The sequence below is a fragment of the Diabrotica virgifera genome, chromosome 2, assembly GCF_917563875.1.
Source record: "Diabrotica virgifera virgifera chromosome 2, PGI_DIABVI_V3a".
NCBI classification, from domain to species: domain Eukaryota; kingdom Metazoa; phylum Arthropoda; class Insecta; order Coleoptera; family Chrysomelidae; genus Diabrotica; species Diabrotica virgifera.
Window position 1 is genome coordinate 188,864,278 of NC_065444.1, and position 22,902 is coordinate 188,887,179.

The 22,902-nt window shown below is 33.2% G+C and overlaps 1 protein-coding gene across 2 annotated transcripts in view; it reads right to left on the reverse strand.

The window, feature by feature from the left end:
- The window catches only part of LOC114326786 (5-hydroxytryptamine receptor 1-like), a 2,054,074-nt gene that overhangs the window by 771,892 nt on the left and 1,259,280 nt on the right, over window positions 1-22,902 (reverse strand). For both annotated transcript variants that reach the window (XM_050642977.1, XM_050642978.1), the window contains one exon: window positions 19,602-19,658. The gene's annotated coding sequence lies outside the window, so the exon portion shown is untranslated. The remainder of the gene's footprint in view (window positions 1-19,601; window positions 19,659-22,902) is intronic.

Here is a 22,902-nt window from a genome sequence, read left to right on the forward strand (position 1 = left end):
TGGTATTTCTATCAGGAGGTCTGCTTCTGATACCTCTTCATGGTAAAAGTCATAAAATGTTGAAACAGCTATTTTTGTCTGTTCACTGTTCGTGAAAAGCAAAGTGAGTGTCTGCACAACATAAATTAACGATTCATTCTTTTGTGATCGGGACTCTCGGGTGTCACCCCCAAAAGGGTGACACCCGGGGCGGACCGCCCCCTCCGCCCCACCCTAGCTACGCCCCTGTTTAGGACCCAATCTTCATAACCCAATAGGTCCCCATAACGCTCGAGTAACTGTAAATTTAGCATACTTTCCTCCCCTAATATTAGTTAAGTAAGTATTTTCTATGGGAAATAAGCCACAATTTTACTAAAAAATGAATTTATTAACGTTTCGAAGCCCAAATCGGGTTTCGTTGTCAAAATACAAATACTATTGAAATAGCTTCAGAACAACATTAGTTAAGTAGTTAATTATTTAGAAAGAGTTTCGTTATTTTACATAATATACGGGTACGCCTCTGACGCCAGCATTATTCCTACTTAACATATCGCTCTATCTACCAATTGAGCAATCAAAATCAATTACATTTATGGTTCAATGAATCTTCGATTTGAATTCGACCATAAATATTCTGAACTCCTGCATGAAACCACATGATAGATATTGAGAGTCACCTAACATATAAAGAGAATCCAGATGTATTCGACTGTTCTCTTATCTCAAGTTTCAGCGCAACTAACCTAAATACTGCATATATTATGTAGCTATTATACTTAGATATTTTTCAGTTGTTCGTGCTCTGATAAATCGAATTAGATTTATACGAGCAACGTGAAATTTTAAGATAAGCGAATCAGTATAGTTATAAAGTATTTTACAGAAACAAATAAACAATATATTTTGTTTATAACGAATCAACTTCGAAAAAAAAGTGATCAAAAAAAAACCTGAGTTTGAATAGGCCAGGTAATAAGGGTTCCATTATTTGGTTTGTTAGTTTTTTTTTTCTTCCTTGGACCCAAAGATCTGATCCAAAAGATCTCCGTTATAATTAAAGCTGAATGTTATTGTATTTGATACCCATTGTTGTTTCCTACACAGTGTAGAATTTTGGTACCCTTTAAAAAATGTACATGTATTTTGTTTAGTGTAACCTAAATATGTTGACTCCTCTGTGTTGCGTATATATAGTTTTCGTCTTTTGCTCTCGTAATTGCATAAAGCATGTTTTACAGTTTCTTTATCCATATAGCAGAGTCTCCAGTTAAGGTCTCAATTTGAAACACCAACATATTTCAATCAAGAATTTATTCTTACTAATATGGAGCACAGAGACTAAGATGGGCAGGCCACGTGCACAGACTTCATAAAGAGAGACTTGTAAGACTGGTATGGGAGGATATTTCTACAGGCAAAAGACCACTCGGACGTCCCAGAATGTAATGGAGAAAAAACATCCAAGCAGATCTCCGAAAAATGAACATCCCATTTGACCCTAGGTTGATGGAATACTTAACATATTGGAAGAAAGTTGTACAGTCAGCCAGGACCCACCAAGAGTTGTAGCGCTACGCGCTACATGATGATGATGAATATGGAGCACTTCCTCTGTTCTTTTTATACATTATGAAGTCCACCAATTTTTTCATGTATTTAGTCCAGTTCTCTATAGCAACAGTTGAGTTGCGTCATTAATACCTGGAGAAATAAACACATACTTTTATCTAGCATCATTCTCTTCCACGTATGAAACTAATGACAAACCAGCTGCCGCCTGTTATTAAGTAAAAACACATGATATTTTTATGAACGACCTAGACTCATTGCATTGAAAAGAGATAGTTACAAAGAAATACGATTGGGGATGTTTTCACATATTTTAAGTACAATTTCTGACGTTTTGGTTTGTTTACTTTTGTGGCTGTGAGTTTGTTGAATTTTTTGCTGTTATTTTGTTGAATTTTTGCATTTTTAAATTTTTTATAGTATACAAACAGTAGCTTTCACAACTAATTTTATATTGGAGTTAGAAATTTTATGATAAATTTAGGTTATATTACGATAAATTTTGACAACGTACAAATAACCTCTTCGTTGACACAGTTAAGGAATGCTTGTGTTTAAGGTTCCGCGAAAGTGAATAAAATAACAAAAAGAAAATATGTTATCAACTTTTTTTATAAATTGTTTATTTATTTATTAATTAATGATAATAAAAGAATGTATCTCTCTGTATCTCTATCTGTATCTCTCTTGTGCCACCTTTTCAAGGCCTTTGAAAGAATGATACTGAACCGGATCGCAGAATATGTGGAGACTAAAATTATTCCAGAACAAGCAGGATTCAGGCCCGGAAAGTGCTGCTGCAGTCAAATTCTTAATCTCACCCAACATATTGAAGATGGTTTTGAACGGAAGGAAATAACAGGAGTAGCGTTCATAGACCTAACTGCCGCCTATGATACAGTTAACCATCAACGGCTACTCGCAAAACTCTACGAAACTACAAAGGATTTCCGACTAACAAGGTTAGTGAAATGTCTCCTCCAGAATAGACGCTTCTACGTAACGCTCCAGTCCAAGAACAGTCGGTGGAGGGACCAAAAAATGGGCTACCACAGGGAAGTGTCCTCGCGCCGATTCTATACAACATATACACCAACGACCAACCCATACACCAACAAACAAGGCAATTTATTTACGCTGATGATACAGCGGTGGCAGCTCAGGGAAGAACCTTCAATGAAGTCGAAGTGAAACTGACAGATGCCCTGGGAGACTTAGCTCTATACTATGAGAAATACCATCTGAAACCCAATCCCACAAAAACCCAGGTATGTGCTTTCCACCTGAGAAACAAGCATGCCCGAAGGTCGCTGGAGGTGGAATGGCTTGGTCAGATGCTGGAACACAACAAGACGCCAAAATACCTTGGCGTCCGTCTGGATAGAACTCTGTCTTACCGATACTACTGTCAAGATGTCAAGAAGAAAGTAAGTGCCAGAAATAATATCATCCGCAAGCTAACTAATACAAAATGGGGAGCACAACCACACACTCTCCGCACTTCTGCCTTGGCATTATGTTTTTCGGCCGCGGAGTTTGGAGCACCAGTATGGGCAAACTCCGCTCACGCAAAGAACATCGACGTGGCTCTAAATGAAACGGTCCGTATAATATCGGGTTGCCTGAAACCGACACCTATCGAAGAGATATACCCCATTGCTGGAATTGCTCCACCACCTATCAGGAGGAAGGTCACGTCAGAGGTAGAACGGAAAAAGCAGGAGACGGACAGAAGAAAGACACCCCTTATATGACCACCAAACTCAGCCAAGCAGACTAAGATCTCGGAAAAGCTTCCTGAAAACATCAAGATCCATCCCCGAAACGCCAGAGACGCGCCGAATACACCTATGGCAAGCGTCAGCTACCGCGACACATTTTCCTCCCTCGGAGGAAATGGCTGCTGGACACAATTTACCGTATCCGACTTGGAAAGCGCTAAACAGACTAAGAACCGGCGTTTCACGTTGTGCTAGTAACCTGAAAAAATGGGGATACCAGGAGGACGATACCTGCGACTGTGGCGCGGTTCAGACCAGCCGGCATCTACTATCATGCACAGAGATGAGAAAGACCTGCACAGAACAAGACTTAATTATAGCAAATGACAGGGCCATCTCTGTGGCCAACCATTGGAAATAAAGAATTTAAAGTTGTTGGTGTTCCGGACACGGAAAGTAAGTAAGTAACAATTAAAAAATATAATTGTTAAAATTGTGAAGTACCTAAATTTAAGCACAAATTTTCTATCAACCTCATATAAAAATTTTTGGCACGTTTTATTCTAAAACGTCATTTTTAAATTGATAATGAAACGGATATGAGAGGACGGTTGATCGGGCTACATTAACAACTAAAAAACAATGTTTTAAAATAAAACAACGCCAAATTACTTGGTTCTAACTAATAAAATAAGGTTTCGTCTGGAATTAAGGCACTTCGTAGATTTAAAAATATCATTTTTTATTTGTGTTTTTCAACCTTAAAAATCGCCATTCTGCGTTTTTTTTTCAGTTTTAAATTGTTTAAAACTCGGAAAATGATTATTTTTAGAAAAAAATTACATCAAACCTTTTTTGTCCCCAATGATTCATAGAACCTAAAATTGTAGCTGTCCGGGCCGAAAAAATAGATTTTTATAATTTTAATTTTTTTTTTTAATAAATGTAGCAATAACTCCGCAATTCTAGCATTTAGGCATAGAGAATATAACATGAAAACTAATCAGTATTTTTCTTAAGAACTTCAAAACGTTAAAAATATACAGGGTGTTCTATTTTAAATAAGAAAGTTCATTAGATTTCCGAAAAAACAGCAGATGTGACAACAATGTAATTACCACTATAATATCAGCCGCATTAGGAAACCCTTATTCACCAAAATCTATAAAAATCGTACTAACCGTTTACAAGATCATTGGGGGTTTCCGTACATAAAACTCTCTCTGTATATTTGTCCAGTGGGAGATCTATTTGTCAGAAATATATTAAACATTTTAAACAAGCAAAGGTAAACCTTTTGGTAGGTTGTCTGTTTTAAGATAATCAAGACCATAATGGAGAAATAAAAACCAAAATGAGAGCATTGCAGAAATGGCGGGTGTAATTTCCTCACCAAAATAATCTTTTACCTGCGTTTAGAAGGGTATGTCATAATCCCACAGGTATTTTCCTCACCAAGACCGAAATGGTTATTTCAAGTATTTCAGGTAGATTTTACTAAAAATTATTCAACTGAATTATTTATCTACTATTAAATTACAGTAGGTACCTAAACAATTAATTAATTAATTACATTATATTATTTTTAGTCACAATTGGAATTTTGACACAAATGGCATGTTTAATAGAAAGTGATCGCGGTAAACCTTACTCGGTAGTGTTCTGGAGGATAAAACAACTTGTAGTGCGAAATTTTTTACTATTGGTGCAACTTTTACAATATCTAGCCTACAACATAATCATGAACCAGATTGTCAGAAGTTAGATCGAAAAATTATTTCTAACTATTGTAAATGTAAAGCCAAAGAGACTATTGAAAAACCTGAAAAAATTATACGCCAAACGCTTGCAACTAATTTGTCTGAAACAATTACTACGATTGTTGTAAGTTACATAAGGAAAAATATATAATTATCGACGAAAAATGATGCCTGGTCGACTTACTTCCAATATTGATGAGGTTCAAGAATTTGTGAAGAGGTGTGCTCAAAAAATAACCAAGACCAAGAGGGAAAATTTCCTCTTTATAAACTGTGTCAAAAGTAGGATAATTGTATTTAGTTTTGAAACAAATATAAGACTTTTAGCCACATTGAATTTTATTATATGGATGGCACATTTTCTTACTGTACCACATATTATATTCATGGGCTAATTAATGGGCATTATATTTCTTTATTATACTGTTTACTGCCAAACAAAAAAAACAGAAGTTTACAATATTTTTTATTCGTAAAAATCAGAAATTTTTAAAGCTCTCAAAATTGAGTATAATGCTAGTAAAATTTTTGAAGATTTTGAAAAGGCTATACATAATGCAATAATTTAAATGTGTCCGAAAACTGAAATACATGGTTGTAAATTTCACCTTTACCAAGCTTGGTATAGAATTGTTTTGGTCTCCGGAATCAGAATATAAAAATTATTCTGTAGGAGGCAAGTGGCTCAAACATACTTTTGGCCTTACATATAAAACCAGAAGACGTATCAGTAGGTTTTGTGTTTGATTTAATGTCATGCAAACCAGAAAATGAAATTTAAGATAGATATGTTGATTATTTAATTAAAACTTAGATAGACGAAACTGCCATATTCTCCCCATATTTGTGGACAGAGGCAAATTCTTGTGTTATTCGTATTACGAATGCTTGCGAATCTTTTCATTCGCATTTTAATTTATCGTTTTGTAATACGCATCCATCCATATATTATATTTTCTTTGAAAAAATTAAAGAATTTCAGGTAGATACGTATGTTAAAATTTAAAGTTTGCATGTTGCAAAACATATCAAAGATCTTCTTCTTCTTTAGGTGCCGTGTCTGTATTCAGACGTTGGCCGTCATCATGTTTACAATTTCCTGAAATCTCTCTCTATCGGCTGCTGCGCGAAATAATTTTTCTACTGTGCAGCCACACCATTGTCTAATATTACGCAGCCATGAAAGTTTCTTTCGACCAATCCATCTCTTTCCCTCCACTTTTCTTTGTATTATAAGGCGAAGCAGATGGTATTTAGGTCCTCTAATTATATGGCCGAAGTATTCTGTTTTTCTCCTCTTTATGATGCTTATGAGCAGACGTTCCGAATTCATCATTTGAAGATCAATATCAAAGATAAACAAGCTAAACTGAAATTGAAAAATATAGAATATTTATTAATAAGATATCAGTCTAATTAAATGACTAGAATGGATTTTGTAAAGTGTCTGTCTTATTATAGTAAATTTTAAATATTTATTTATACGTCTTGCATAATATTATCTATATTATAAACTATTATTATAATGTAAGGAAATTAATGTCTTGTATTCGGATTTCGGATGCTTTCATAATATACATTCATAAATTAAATCTATATTTTTATTTTATTACCTGAGTGAGTTAGTGAGGAAAATACCTACCGGATTAATAGGAACCCTTAAATTTGGTGAGGAAAATACCTGTCGGATTATATGTTTTTACTGGTTGGTGAGGAATTTACCCCCGCCCTTGCAGATACATGGAAAACTTACTATTTAGAATTATATAAAGACACTCCAAAACATACATAAATGTCAGTACACAAGAAAAATGCAATCCAAGAGGTAGAAGTAATCATTTTACAAGCAGAAGTAGAGAAGGCTCTCAACCACCTAAGAAATAAACAAACCGCAGAAATCAATGTTATACTAGCCTAGAATTTTAAAATAGACTAAATAAATATATTAAGTAGAATACAAGATAAAACTAGACCATTTAATAAACCAAAACATAGCCGGGCCTCGATTTTTGACCCTTCGCTTCGTTATCGAACATATTCGCTTCGTGTACTAAACAGATACGAAACGAATACGTTCGATAACGAAGCGAAGGGTCAAAAATCGAAGCCCAGGTCAACGTGGAGTTCAAGATAAACTACTAAGATGAGAAATACTTAAAGCTGCCAAAGAGTTGGACGGATAATTATTGGTAGTCAACTTCCAAAAAATTTATTACAGTTTTCAATCAGTATTAAGAAATTAAAAGATCTTCCACATCCACATTCTTAAAACAACGATCTTATCGTAAAGCCTGAGCGTTTTAATATTTTTTAGTTATTTATCATGTTGTTATTCAAAAAATAACACTGAAGCAAGACGTAAAACGCTATAAAATTTCTGTTTCAATCTCTAATTTATACTCAAATATGCAAATTTTATAATGCACGTGTCTGGTCTTTCGGTGAAGAACAGCTCGGAAAAGTGTAGAAAAAAACCCGGAAAAAGCCTAAAGAAAACATTGCGCTTGTTTACGCTACTGGAGAGAGAAAACAGCTCTCGTGGGTCAGTGCACACCATTTTCGTTGGAAATCTGAATACGTTTGAAACGAGAGATATAGAAAAAAAAAAGACAAAAGAAAGGCAGTAACGGTAAATGAAAACCGTTTAAATTATTCTAGTATCCGGTTCCACTTCGTCTGTTTCTTTTTATAATTAAAATAAAATTAAATTAATTTTTTCAACTTCTAATCAAAGTTTGTGAAAACTACAGTTTAAATGAATGCAAACGTTATCTAGCTAACAGCCATAGTAGTTTATGAGCTATAAATTGAAATAAAAAAATACATTAACATATAAAATTATTTTATTGGTAAAAATATTTAAACATGTACAGGGTTATTCACTATATTTTGACGCCCCTGTAAACTGCTTTATTTACAGAATTAGAAAAAAATGTGAAATACAAAAGTTATTTGATTTTTTAATTATGATTTTTTGACATATATATCGTACTAGTGATATTATCCATTTGGGCATGTTGACGTAATCGTCTATTTTTTTAATAGGAAAAGGGGTCGAGTGCTAGCTCATTTGAAAGGATATTCAATTCCCTATTCAGTAATATAAACATTAATATGGTTAATTATACAGGGTATCCAAAAAAAAATTAATTAAATTAATTGACACAAAAAGAAGAATATATGTAATATATTTAATTCAAAATACATTCTACTGCTGTTAGAAAACAGAAATAAATGTTTATTGAACAAATAAACATTACTTTTCACTTAAATTCATTGTTCAAACTGCCACCCATCTGCCTCTTGGCAGTTTGAACATTGAATTTAAGCAAAAATCAATGTTTATTTATGCAATAAACTTTTATTTCTGTTTTCTAACAGCAGTAAAATGTATTTTAAATATTTTACATTTTTCTTTTTGTGTCAATTAATTCAATTCAAAAAAAATTTTTTGGACACCCTGTATAATTAATCATGTTAGTGTTTATATTACTGAATAGGTAATTAAATAACCTTTCAAATGAGCTAGCTCTCGACCTCTACTCCTATTTAAGAAAATAGTCGATTACGTCATCACCCCCAAATGGATGACGTCACTAGTACGATATATATGTCAAAAAATCATAATTTAAAAATCAAATAACTTTTGTATTTTACATTTTTTTCTAATTCTGTAAATAAAGCAGTTTACAGGGGGGTCAAAATATAGTGAATAACCCTGCACAGTTAAATCCATGGTTATTTACCCTTGCGTCATTAACATTTATTGGCGAGGTAAAACACATACTTTTCATCTAGCATCATTGTCTTCTACGCATGAAACTGAAGACAAACTAGCTACTGCCTATTATTAAGTAGAGACACATGTTATTTTTATGAACCCTCTAGACTCATTACATCGAAAAGAGATATGTACAAAAAAGATGTTTGGGGACGTTCTCAAATTTTAAGTACAATTATTTCTGACTTTTGTGGTTTGTAGAATTGTGTCTGTTGGATGCCTTGCTATTTTTTGTCCTGCTTTTGCATTTAGAAGTTATTTATATTACACAAAGAGCTGTTTTCACAACTAATTTTATATTGGAGTTTGCAATTTTATGGTAAGTGCACTTTATTCAGACATTAATTTACAAACAATACTAACCCTATTTACACATTTAAGGAATGGTTTTGTTTAAGTTTCCGCAAAAGTGAAAGAGATAACAAAAAGGAAATGATTTTTTAGATTATGCTATATCTGCACCAAAATTTTAAAGAAATACCTTTTATATTCTATTTACTTTATAACGCCAAATTTTATAATATAATCCGTGATCGAAACAGTAGCACTTCACTTACTTGCTGTTGAGTGGAGTAAATTTAGGACCTATTTCGTATGCTTTAAATGATGACATACTGGTAAAGAACTATGGACTCAACTGTATATCATTACAGGCAAGGTTATTTGTTTAACATGCCAAACGAAACACGTAATTTCAATTGAAATTACATTTATAACAAATAGTTAGAGTAAAATAAGGCACATTTTAGTTGTAACTTCATTTCTCCCTATCTTAATATACTAACAAATTATCTACTGAGGTAAAAACAAATTTTGCAGTAGCTAAAATAAAGGTTGTACTCTAAAAGGCTTAGAAACACTGCCGAGTTTAGAATTGTGTGCAGTATTGCTATTTGGAAGACTCGAATAATTTGAGAAAGCGTTTGACTCAGTCCAGCGTAGCTCCAAGTTAAGTTACTAGAGACTGCAGTATTGATAATAGGTACACAACTTCGAAATATTATAATATATATACACCGTTTTTAAGCGTCAACGCCCTTCGGTAGGGATCTATGGAGGAGTATAACCAAGCCGCAAGCCCTTATCCCTTGCCGTACCGCTCCTCCATAGGCCGATAAGACGCCAGTATATTCCAGACCAAGCCATAGGCTCTGTTGAGCTTTATATTACGGCGTTGGCCTTTTATTAATTATATGACTTAGCTGAAGCTCAAACCAGCGATCGCAAATAGCAAATCCACTAAACTTGTCGATCGACTGCGCCTCGGCTAACTGGACCGTCTAGTCTAGGTTGACCGAAATATTATATAATGGATATTATCAGGTAATTAATGGATAGGGTATTAGATAAGGAAACACCATCTCTCCTAAACTGTTCACCGCTTTATGACAGAGTGCTATGATGACAAACAATTGGGAAAGTATTGGATAAAATAGTATATAAAATTGGAAAAAATCCTTTGTGAAAGGTATAAATTTTTTTTAAAAATTATAAAAAACAATTATACCTTTTACAAAGGATTTTTTTCCAATTTTTGTGATTGATGTTATACAGCCAACTACAGGAAAATATTTTTTTTTCCTTGTGGTCATACATATTGGCACTGCTTATAATTATAACAGATATAACTAAGAAGGTCGAGTACCGGAGACTTCGTCGTTGTCGTTGCATCCCCGACATATCTCAAGGTCAACGTAATGTAATTGTACCTTTAATTATATAAGAATACAGTTTATATAAAATTTGTTCGGGGTAGTGTCTTCGTCCAGCAACCTCCAACCCTGCCTAAAGTTAAAGAATGGAGTTTTCTAGTTCGCACATAGATTGAGGTATGCAGCTCTACACTTAAGATGGGAAACAACCAGAACAAAGGAAAAGAAGAACATATCTTTATAAACCAAGTAGGCAACAGTGGAGGTGTGACAGCTGAAACCGGCGAAAACGAGAAGCTATCAATGTCGTTCAGCCTGGCCCTAATCATCGTTGGATAGATACTGTATCGACGATGGAAGAAGCAGCTTCGACGCCACATCCGACAGGAAGTATCTAAGTCAATGGAGATGCTGAGGTTAGACGCCCAGAATCCAGGACCAAACGCATAGACACATGTGCCCATATTTGTGAGTAATTTTTCTTTTAAATACAATACAGTTTAACTACTTATGAAGTAAGTTTGATGACTACTTTTTCAATTTTCATATTGAAATTTTGCTTTTTTTAATTTTCTTAGTAATTTACTCACATTTTAATTATTGACGGTTATCCAATATTATTAATCCTTTTATTTTACTTATATTCATATTTTATTATAATATTATTTTATATGTTATATTTTGTTATAATTAATATACTACTTAACGGCAATGATAAGCTTTACGAAGTAATTGCAACTTCGAGACACTAGGCCATATACTATTGAGTAACATAGTCAGGCCAAGCCGAATTTATGTTCGAGGAAAGATTCCAACGTATTCTGGAAGATATAACTATATTAAATAGGAATCTCACAAAAGACACTATAGAACGAGGGAAAAATAAGCTAGTCACAGATAAATTGATGTAAAAACTCAGGACTATCACGGAACAGTTTAGGACGGTGCATAAAGTATACAAAGTTGACAGCTGTAAGGCAACAGAAGACAAATTTATTGCAGATATTATTGCAAAAATTGGAGAAAAAATCGAAAAAGTCCAAACAGAACTACGGAAAAGATAAGTTGAACATAACAACGACAAGATCTGAGAGAAATTCGAACTGAAAGCAGGGAACCTGACTCCTCACATAGGGAACACCGAAGAATCAATAAGTGCATTTATAGACGCAATTGAACTGTACGATGCATTTTTAGATAATGAGGGAAAACCGCAACTAACAAAGTATTTGTTGAAGGTGAAACTAACGCAAGCAGCAAAATTACGACTGAAAACTAGTTACAACTTAAACGCGGCACTAATAACCGATATTAAAGAAAACTTTCTAGTAAAACAATCTATCCCTGTTCTGTCAGCGGGGATCAACTCAGCGAAACAAGCGAATAGGTCAATAGAAAAATTGACTCGACTCTTTAAGTGGGTCTCATTCTTACATAAAGCTCAGATTATGGAAACGTTACTATTTGTCTAAATGTAATAATTTGGGATACAATACATAGGTGAATAAGTATGGGAAAGTTCTGAGAGGCCTAAAACCTAGAGATATTAATCTCATAACCAGAAAGTCCTTATCTACAAATTATTAAATAAAAATATAAACATTTTTTAATTAATTATAAATACTTTATTGTTGTATTGAACGATTGTTTTACCTAGTGTATTGTTTATAATATTTTATTATCTAAAACTTCGTATCAGTAACCATATAATATTATTATTCAATTTTTAGACTAAAAAAAACAATCTCTTCAAGCCCAAGCTGTTGCTGCGTGATATACTTTTAAAATTGACGAAAATATAATTTCACAAATGAGTTTATCTCTAAACGAGTTAGAATAACTTTTAACTTTATCCCCGTATCCCTTCCTAACTCAAATTCCGAACAAAAAACCATTTGCCATTTTTCTTCCTTAAAATTTCGCTCACATCCACTCAAGTGTACTTTTGAGACATATCTTCACTGAAAAAGTTTGTTTTCTATTTAAGAACGCCTCATTTTCATTTTCAAAAGGAAGTTGGCTCTACAACTTTACCTTTCACGTTTCCACTTAAGTTAAATTTCTTAGAAGTTTGATAGCTCAGGAGAATTTGGGATTTAAAGTTTGTAACAAAATTTATAAATTTTTAATGCAACTAAGATATACATAGTATGCATGAACAATTTTTGATATGTCGGAAATTGTATAATTTACTACTGTTACTGGTAGTCCAAGTAATGAAGCTTAAAATAGGATAAAACCTCGCAGTTTTTACAGAATGGATCGATTTGCTTGAAAATCTGAGGATATGTAGCGGATAGTCCACGGATAAAAATCTATATGATGCCGAAAGGTGCTTTTACCATGGGGTTGGTTGCCACCCCATGTCGGGGGTAGAAATTTCTTATTGTATTTTGACCGCAAAAGTTGGTAATACCATTCATTTTAAGCAAAAAAACGCTCTATACATTTTTTTGAAAAAATTATTAGTTTTCGATTTATTCGCTATCGAAAGTGTTAGATTTATATCGAAAAATTCAATGTTTTAATAAGTTTTCTGCTAATAACTCCAAAAGTTTTCATTTATATACTTTATAGCTATATTTTATTATATGTTAGCTCTTCTTCGTCAAATGCTAAATATTGTAGTTTCAAAGTCAAAAGACGGGAAAAATATCCATTTTTCGAGGATAACTTGTTCAAACTAATCTAAAGAACTTAAAAATATCTTCTCTAGAAATAAAAAAAAAATTCTCTAAATAAAAAATTAAGTGACTTATAATGAAAAGAATGTCATTCTCCATTTTTTTCAGCGAAAAAGTGATCGAAGAAGCAACCTCCTAATCACCACCCTAATTAAAATTAGTCATTGACCTTATTTGGTGTTCTTTATTTATGTATTGTTAAGAGGTTCTAGAAGTTTGACCGGTTTAGAATGATTAGTTAAAAAAAAAATGGAGTTGAAATGGAATAGCAAATTTTTGTACTTTGGAAAAAATGGCATTTCCTTCAGAATAGAGAGATTAGCATTAGAGATACGAAAAAATGTTTAAATATAGAATTGTAGCTTATTTACTTTCCAAGAACCTGGTTTGCAAGAATTTTTCTATGGCACAAATTTAGTGAGCTATTGACAATTAAAACTTTTAATAACAAGCAAAAACCAGCTTTGTCAACCCTTTCAAAGTCATCTATTTTTGCGACTGAGAAATTTAAAAAGACTTAATATTAATAGACTTATAGATCTTATTAAAACCTTCAAAATTCGTTTTCAAGAAACTTTTTAGGAGTAAAATAAAAAAAGTTACGGTTAAAAAATTAACATATTTTTTTGAAAAAAAAAAGAAGAAATCCAATTGGAAGCATAATAATGAAAGTTAGCGGTGTTTTTAGTCATTGGCCTTATTCATTCTTCTTTATTTATGTATTATTAATAGATTCTAGAAGGTTGACTGGCTTAGAATGATTAGTTTTTAAAAAATTGGAGTTAAAAGCCAATAACGAATTTTTGTAGTTTGGTAAAAAATACCATTTTTTTTTCAGAATAGAAAAATTAGCATCAGAGATACGAAAAAATTCGAAAAAAATACAACATGAAATTTTAGGTTACTTATTTTCCAAAAACCTGGTTAAAAAAAATTTTTCTGCGGCAAAAATTCAGTGAATCGTAAATGAATATATCGAAAAACATTGATTTTTTCAATATAAAATTAACACTTTCGATAACGAATAAATCGAAAACTATTAATTTTAAGAAAAAAATGTATATATTTTTTGCTTAGAATGAATGATTTTATCAACTTTTGGGGTCAAAATATAATAAAAAATTTCCACTCTCGAGATGGGGTGGCAACCACCTCCATGGTAAAAGCGTCTTTCGGCATCATATAGATTTTGATCCTTGCATTATCCACTACTTATTCTCACAATTTCAAGCAAATCGATCAATTCTGTAAAAATTGCGAGGTGAAAAGCTTCGGTTCCTGAACTATGGGAACAGATAAGGGTTTAACTGTAAAATAAATTTATTTTGACATTAATAAATTAATTTTTTTTTATTTTGAGATGGATTTACGAAGTGCAAAGCGAAACGTCAAAATAAAGTTATTTAAAGTAAAATTCTGGCTTATTTCCAGTAAAAAGGGTAAATTGTATTAAGATGCCACAAGCTCTTTGTACATAGCTATTTGCCTTCTTCCCTATGTAGGGTTGTCTTTTCTAATTAAATTTCTCCATCAGTTGTTATCTTCGGCCACACATATTTATATCAACACACTTTACACAGATGACCTGCCTAAACGTCTTCCCCAGGCCTTGCTTGTCCCTGGACGACCTAATTTTATAGCCCCGTAGGCCTCTAGTTTATGCATATTTGTATATCTCCCTTATGTTTGTAAACAGGTACTAATATACTGTTTCTCCATTTATTTTTCATTTGTGCAGATTCCATAATTCTATGAAATAAACCTTCTCTCCAACTTATTCCTGTCTCCCTTAATGCTCTACAAACCTCCCCAGGAATAATATTTGCGCGAACTGTTTTTCCTTTCTTCATATGTTAGAGAGCTTAAACAATTTCCTCGTTGGTTATTTTGGTCACCATTACTGTTACAGTCTCTGATATCTCAATTGATTTTCTGTCAAATTACTGTTTTCATGTTTTCTGTTTAGTTTTTATTATGTTCATGTTGGATCCATCGAATCTGATTAAAATATTTTACTTTGGTCCATGTTTGACTATTTTATATATCTTTTTTTCGTTCTCCGGTATTGTCGTTGATTATATAGATTTGTATACGCTTCTGCTGTAGCTTTTACTACTGTTGTTTCGCTTCAGTTCTCGCCAACGTACAGTTTTGAAGATTTGCATCAAGACTATTTTCTTGCCAATATTTTTATAATTTTTTCTTCTTTTTTATTTTTTCCTGAGCTATGTTTGACCACCACTAGATCTCTTTATTCTAAAACTTCTTTCTTGACGTTTTTCGAAGTATTTCAATAGCAGTATATTTAATGATACTGACCAACTATCTTCAAATTTTATTATGACTTACTTTCACGTTCCAACATATTTTTTCGACTACTCTTACCCTAAATAGACTTTTTTCTCCTTTTTTGACACTATCCCTTGAGTTGGGGAGAGGTTCCTAATTTGCTAGCACTGACATCCACATCCTAATTAGATGTAACTTAAGAGTAATATTAGGATTCTAAAAACTTCCATGAAATCAGTATATGCGGAAGACTTTAATTTTTAGATTTTAAATTGCACTTGGACCGAAAGCTGACATGGAAGGACCATATCAAAACCAAGAAAGCACATCTTAACTTAAAAGTCATAGAGATGTACTGGTTGCTAGGTAAACGATCCCAGTTATCATTTCAAAACAAAGTATTCCTATAGAAAATTATACTAACGCCTATATGGAGTTATGGTATAGAGTTATACCGAGCAACACTAAAATACTGCAAAGTTTCCAATCAAAGACGCTGCGCATGATAGCAAATGCACCATGGTTCGTTTCTAATTTAACTATCCATAATGACCTTTGGATACCATTCATTAAAAAAATTATGAAATTAGACGCAAACAAAGCCCAAGAAAGAAATTTCGCCCATAAAAATTAAACTATAAAATAACTCTACCAGCCGCCACTTGTGGGAAGAAGACTGACAAGGTCATGGCTGATTTGGTGTCTTGGGCAACGATCGATGGATGGTGCCCAAAACATGCCACGATTCGAACATATTATGTGCTACTATTTGCTAAATACCCTTAGACAAGGCGAAAACGGCGGGTTCATTGGGAAAAATATTCCCATGAGATTTTTTTGCATAATCACATTCGTGAGACACCCCAGAATAAGGTTCAAGAAGTCGCCCACGCAAAAAGTGGTCCAATTTTTTTTTAACATTTTTTTTAAATCAAATTTCAAAAATCAATATTCTTGGCCCGGACAATTTTTTTTAGGTTTTTTGGACCCTTCTGGACAAAAAAGGTCTCTTATAATTTTTCTTTAAAGTTGATCTTTTTCGAGTAATAAGCAATTTAAAATTTGAAAAACGTTAATAACTCGGTTAAAAATGGTTACTATAAAAGTCAGAAAGTGACTAAATCAAAGTTTAAATCCCCCGCTACATGATCCTGAACAAATTTGTTTCATTAATTTATTACTTAGCTATTATTTTTAATTAATAACAATGAGCGGTTAGATCGTATTGACGCGGCTGTAAATGTGAGTGCGAGTAAGATGCACAAGTGGACTGCCGGAATGGCATCTCTCTCGCACCCAGCATTTACGGCCGCGTAACACGTGCATGGCGCTCATTATTATTAATTAAAAACAACAGATTAGTAATAAAGTATTGACAAAAATTTCTTCTGGATCTTGTAGGGGGAGCTTTAAACTTTGAATTAGTCACTTTCTGACTTTCATAATAATAACTTTAAACAGAGTTATTAAGCCTTGAAAATGGCCATTTTCGCGTTTTTCAAATATTAAATTGCTTATAACTCGAAAACGATCAATTTAGAGAAAAAATATAATAGACCGTTTTTGTCCAGAATGGTCCAGAAAATCTAAAAAAATGAGGAGCCAAAAATATTGATTTTTGCAATTTGATTAAAAAAAATTGTTAAAAAAAATTGGACCACTTTTCGAGTAGGCGACTTATTAAACTTTATTCTGGGGTGTCTCACGAATGTGATTAAGCAAAAAAATCTCATGGGAATATTTTTCCCAAAGAACCCGCCGTTTTCGCCTTGTTTACCTGTGTTGTAATTAGAATAGATTGTAAATTTGCACTCAATAAAATAATAAATAAAAAGATTTTAAATTGAGGTATTGTCAAAGATAAGTCTAATGGTAGGGGAGCCAAGCGGGGATTTTTGCAGTTACTCGAGTGCGTCAGATTATTAGATAGGGAGAAACCTTGTACCCTGAAAATGTAGGTACCTCTACCATATATTGACTTTTAATGCAGGTGAGTTCGTTAAGGGGGGCCGAAAAAAATTTTATTCCTTAGAAAAACTCGAAATCGTCAGATTAAGACAAGGTAAGTAAAGTACATGCAAAACAGTGTGTTTCAAAAATCTGACGATTTGAGCGGGGTGTAAGGAAATGAGGAGGTGTAAGGAGTCCCAAAGTTTCACCAGAAAAAAGCGAATATTTCGCGAAATGAATGACAGATCATAAAACTAAAAAATACGTACTCAATATTTTTCAAAAATCTATCGAATGATAGCAAACACGACTTCCCACGGAGAGGGGCGGCCGCGATAATATTTCGCGAAATGAACATCAGATCGAAAAACTAAAAAATACACATATTCAATATTTTTGAAAAATCTGTCGAATGACACCAAAGACGATCCCCTAAGGAGGTGGGGTGGGAGGCTACTTTAAAATCTTAAATGGGAGTCCCCATTTTTTATTGCAGATTTGGATTCCTTGCGTAAAAATAAGTAACTTTTATTCGAGACATTTTTTCGAATTATGGATATATGGCGCTATAATCTAAAAAACGATTGTTGGAAATGGAAAATTAAATTAAAAATGGACAAGTCCCCACTAAAATGGAAAACTTTACTTAACTTTTTTTGGTTTAAGGACCTACTCTTCACAACCCAAAGCGCTCGAGTGACTGCATATTTAGCATACTTTGCTCCCGTACCATAATGCACAGTCTACTGAAACACCCAACATACTATCTAACATAGATCCTACAACTTGAAATGTTTAATAATTCATTTATCTTACTGTTACAAGCCTGTCGTATAAGTAGATGGAAAATCAAAATATAATATTGTAATGTAGGAAAGCAGTTTAAGTTGTATCTTTTTCTAGTTAAATCTCTTAAGAACTACAAACTCACACATATCTGAAGGGAGTTAATACCAAAAAATACTATGTTCATTGACAGACCACTGGAGGATAATAAAAATACAGGGATACCTGATATCTACTGACGTTCGTTCTGTATGCCAATAATGTAATATGCTCGTCAACATTTGCTAGTCAACTGTAATACTTTGCTCCTTCAAGAAGCAAACACAACCCCTATGAAAATATAATTTATTTTTGTGTATCCTGAGCTTATTTCCCAAGATAGTGTGTTAAAGTTTATAAGATAAATATACATACGTTTACTCAAATTAATTTAAATCAGTGTACTGTTTTTATTTAGTTTATATAAATAAAACCATTTCAAACAATGTCTTTCAACCGCAGATTGCTAGATTCCATAAGATAAAGACCTAAATTCATTTGTTTGAATTGAAAAGTACAGATGAGCTAAAAAGATCAGGTTATTAAATTTTCCCACAATTTTCAAACTTATTTTCCTTTTTATTTTGAGAACGATTTTCAGAGTGGAAATCAAAACGTTAAACAGTAGTTAATTGGGAAATTTAATTTTCATTACATCAACAATTAAGGTCATGAGAGCCAGTGCCCTAACTGATAAGAACATTACTTTACATATTCAAATAAAATGATCAGAAAATATCAATGTCCGATTGTTTGTTTTAGTAATTGTATGTTGACCAATAATGATTCTTGGTCAACATACAATTACTAAAACAATCGGACATTGTTAGCTTCTGATCATTTTCTTTGATTATGTAAAGTAATGTTCAAATCAGTTAGGTCACTCTGGCTCTCATGGCCTCAATTGTGGCTCAATCTCATATAATAATATAAACATAATACTAAAAAATTAAAAGCCCACACGAAAACATTTTCAAAACTGTGGTTACAATAACTATTATTGTTGTATGTGTGTGGATTACCCCAATTAGTCGAGACAGCTTAATTAGAACTAAAAAAAATCCACTTTAGCGACAAGGTAAAACTAACGAAATCTTCTGGCTTCAAAAAGTAAAATACTAAAGAACTTTGCAGTTCTTAAATTAGTCTTGATCTCGTTAAGATTTACAAAATGGCTTGTTAGAAGTTTAAAGTTTTCTGAACAAAATAATGCAAGAAAATATTAAACTTCCGTTTACTCGCAAGAGAGTAAGGAAACTTCACTTTCCGATATTCCTTTTCTTGCGGTAGATATTTAGTTACGAAGAGTAATTTATTTATCTTGACTATGATTTAAATAGATCATACTACAATAAATATAAGGAAAATATATTATTATTACTTACCATTTATTTTAGTATTGTAGTAGTGCTGATACCATTGCAGCGACAGGATAGAAAAATCTGTAAAAAAGAATTAAACATCAACATAATTACATTTTTTTTAAAATTCTAGGACATTATTCGTAAATTAGTAAAACCAAATGAATAAAACACATATTAAATAAATAATATAAATAAACTATTATGTGAAGGTTGTAGCAATATAAGGTAATTTTGAAAAATTAAGAAATTTACATGTAAATAGTGAATTATTATCAGAGCGAATAATTATACTTTTATAAAAAAATTACTTTTTATTATAGGTGGTACGTTTGTATTATTTATAGGACACAATATAAAATATTTATTGTTGAGAATTTCTTATGTAAACAAACTAGCGGAACAATTTAAAATATTACATTACTATTATAATTTGATATTATTTGATTACTAAGTGAATTACTACTTACAAATGAATAGAAAATTCTCGACATAGAAAGTAACGCCATCTATTGAGAAAACTATCAATTGAGAAAACTAGTACCGTCATCTTGTTAGAGAAGTGCATTTGCAATTTATTTAAATTTTTGCAATTAATTATTTCTGTTTTGACTTCATCCAGATTTAGCCATACGGCTCACACTCCCGCTAAGGGGAAAATTGACTCATCCCAGATACCTACGGTATCAAAAGGATTGAGCTCTGGTGGGACTCTTTCCGTGTTATCGAACCCTAGGTGACTTGGTATGCAGGTGTATCTCCCAAAAATTTTCGTACACATCTGGCCGTTGCGAGTAGTACAGCTTTCTGCATGTTCATTTAGACCCAGCCTTTTATGCTTTCGAGGAGGTTCTTCGGAATGACTCCAATAGTAGACATAATAATAGGTATCTTCTGAGTACTTTGCATTCTCCATTGTCTCCGTATTTGAATTTCCAGATCTCTGTACTTGGCGATCTTTTCAGTAAATTTACTACGTAGATTATTGTTGTTAGGTATCGTCACATCAATTAGTGTGGTTTGTCTTGTTAATTTATTAACTAGTACGAGGTCTGGTCTATTATGTGCCACTGTTTGGTCTGTGAGCACAGTGCGGTCCCAGTATAGCTTGTAGTTGCCATCCTCAAGCATACTCTCAGGGACGTATTGATAATATGGGAGATGGTCCGTTTGGAGAAGTCCCAGCTTGATAGCTATCTCTTGATGAAGGATTTTTCCCACTGCGTCATGCCGTTCCTTGTATTCAGTTGCAGCAAATGCCTGACAGCCCCCTGTAAGATGTTGGATGGTTTCTTGGGCTTGACATCCATATCGGCATCTGTCGTTTTGAACCTGAGGGTCTTTGACGATATATTTTAGGTAATTTCTGGTTGGTGTAATCTGATCTTGAATGACCAGTAATGAACCTTTCGTTTCAGGGAACATCTTTCATGATGTCAACCAATAATTCGACTCTGTATTGTCGACATATTCTTGGCTGACTTAATTGGGATGTCGCCCGAGTAGAGGTTTACCCATCCAGGTGCGCATTTTTTCGTCTTTAGTGAGGTGGTTTATGCGCATTTCTGGTTCCCTCAGTTTAATCGGTGTTGTGTCATCTACTGCGCAAATAGCGCGGTGTAGAGTAGATGTCTCAGCCTGCATCTGAAAATAAGTTCTTAACCTTTAACTACCCGCGCATCAAGTTATAACATAACAACACGCGTGGCGTACTTTATACGCCACAAGAAAATACATTTAAGAACAGCAGATTTGTTTATTTTTTTTTTGAAAAATACACTTAGTTCCTTGTTATAAACCTTATTTGACATCAGTGAATACTTGGAGTTCCTTTTCAGTAAGCCAATTGGGATTTATAACTGGAATCATGGAATTACTGGATTCCATGATAAATTAAAATTTCTAATAAAAAATTTTTTGAAATGTGATTTTTTACAGGAGAAAAAGTATTGTTTATAAAGAAAAACATATTTTGTGTCAGAATGACTAAAAAACAATTGAAATATATACTTATATTACTACTTATATTAATATAATCGTGGCGTATATTGTCCGCCACCGGAAACAACAAATAATAAACTGTAAATTACGATCTTCCCAGAAAGCCGAATATAACGAAACTAAAACCAAATTGTAAAGCACATTCCAGTGATAGGTTAGAGAGATAAACAAGGTCAAAAATTAAATTTTTAAATATATTTGCAGTAGAATTCTTATATCTGGCGTACAAAGTACGCCAGCGCGTGTAGTTAAAGGTTAAATTAGCAATCTGTTTGTCCAATTGCTCACCTATATCCATAAGTCCTCTTCCTCCTAAATACTGCGGTAATGCCGTTCGTTCTACTGCACTTTTAGGGTGGTGTTTTTGTGCCTTTGTGAGGTGTGTTCGTACTTTTCGCTGAAGATTTTCTATATCCGTTTTTGTCCACTTAACAATACCAAATGAATAGCTAAGCGCGGAAAAAGCGTAGGTGTTTAGTGCCTTAAACAAATTTTTACTGTTAAGCTGTGAACGAAGCAGCTGTTTTACCCTTCGTAAAAACTCAGTAGTTATCTCAGTTTTCATTTGCTTATGGTCAATTTTCCGCGCCTGCTTTATTCCGAGATATTTGTACATATCGTTTTCGCCCATGGCCTGTATGTTCTGGCCATTATGCATATCGAATCCACCGGGTTGTACCTTTCCTCTGACAATATTTAAAACACGGCACTTGTCTAGACCGAATTGCATACTAATATCATTAGAGAATGTTTCTACAGTTTTTAGCAGCTGTTCTAGCTGTTCTCGAGTGGAAGCCATTAATTTCAAATCATCCATATACAACAGATGATTGAGCTTCGGTACCACAGTATTATTGTTTTTAATGCAAAAACCTGAGTCAGTGGAGTCTAAGAGTTGGGAAAGTGGGTTCAAAGCTAAACAGAACCACACTGGACTCAACGAGTCTCCTTAAAACAGGCCCCGGTTGATTGCGATATTTTCAGTTTCTATATTGTTTGCACCAGGTATTTGGAGGTGAATTTTAGTCTTCCAATCTCTCATTATATGCCTTAAAAAGGTCACTATGCTATCATCGACTTTGTATATTTTCAATATATCTATAAGCCATTCATGCGGTACTAAATCATTTGTAGTCAATAAAGGCAGTAAAAAGGTTCCTTTTTTAGTGAATGCCTGGTTAGAAATGACTGATCGATGATAAGTTGTTCTTTGCAACCCATGGAACCCTTAGCGCATCCTTTCTGTTGAGGCTCTATGATATTTTTAAGAGCACAGTGTTGGTAGATACGCCGGGTTACACAGGATGTGACCAATTTATACAAA